This window comes from Diaphorina citri, unplaced genomic scaffold (genome assembly GCF_000475195.1).
Source record: "Diaphorina citri unplaced genomic scaffold, Diaci psyllid genome assembly version 1.1 scaffold37466, whole genome shotgun sequence".
Classification (NCBI taxonomy): Eukaryota; Metazoa; Arthropoda; class Insecta; order Hemiptera; family Psyllidae; genus Diaphorina; species Diaphorina citri.
Genome location: NW_007414798.1, coordinates 1 through 587, shown reverse-complemented (window position 1 = coordinate 587; position 587 = coordinate 1). Strand labels below are relative to the sequence as shown.

Here is a 587-nt window from a genome sequence, read left to right as displayed (position 1 = left end):
ATTTGACGCGTCAGCTTGTCCAAGTTGGTGCCGGCTTCGGAGATTTTCTTGGCGGCGTTAATCACGTCCATGGTGGTTTTTAGCGGACCGCGACCACTGTGAATAGAGATTAGTAGGTCAGCCTAGTTAGCTTGGTTGGTAGCGCGTCTGCCTTGTAAGCGCTAGGGTTCGATTTTTGCCCGAGGCGAATTTTATCCTGAGCGAATAAAGTTCGTTCTCGGAACGGCTGGCTTTCTAATATCCTGTCATTCCTGTCTTCCTTCTCTCTTCGATTTCGGGACGATAAGACCTTAGCAGTTACAGTTCCCCCTATCAAACCTCTTAAAAAAAAAAAATAAATAAATAAAATAAAGATTAGTAGTTGGTGTTCAATTCTGAGAGAAAACTAGATATATGACTTTTCCTATCCTGTAGATACTCTTTCTCTCTTTGATTTCGGGACGGTAAGACCTCTGTTGTTAGTTCCCTTTATCAAACATAAAAAAAGGCACTTACCGTGTGAAGTCAGTCATCTCCATCATAATCATACACATATGCTTGGCGAGAACGATAATGTCATTTCCAGTATCGTCCCATTTAGCAACCTC

The 587-nt window shown here is 42.2% G+C and overlaps 1 long non-coding RNA gene across 1 annotated transcript; it reads right to left on the bottom strand.

Annotated features, from left to right (window-relative positions):
• Nucleotides 1-27: 27 nt before the first annotated feature.
• On the bottom strand, nucleotides 28-587 carry LOC113473504. Its single transcript, XR_003395461.1, has 2 exons — nucleotides 496-587; nucleotides 28-96 (listed from the first exon to the last, which is right to left on the bottom strand). It is a non-coding gene; the product is annotated as an uncharacterized LOC113473504 (long non-coding RNA).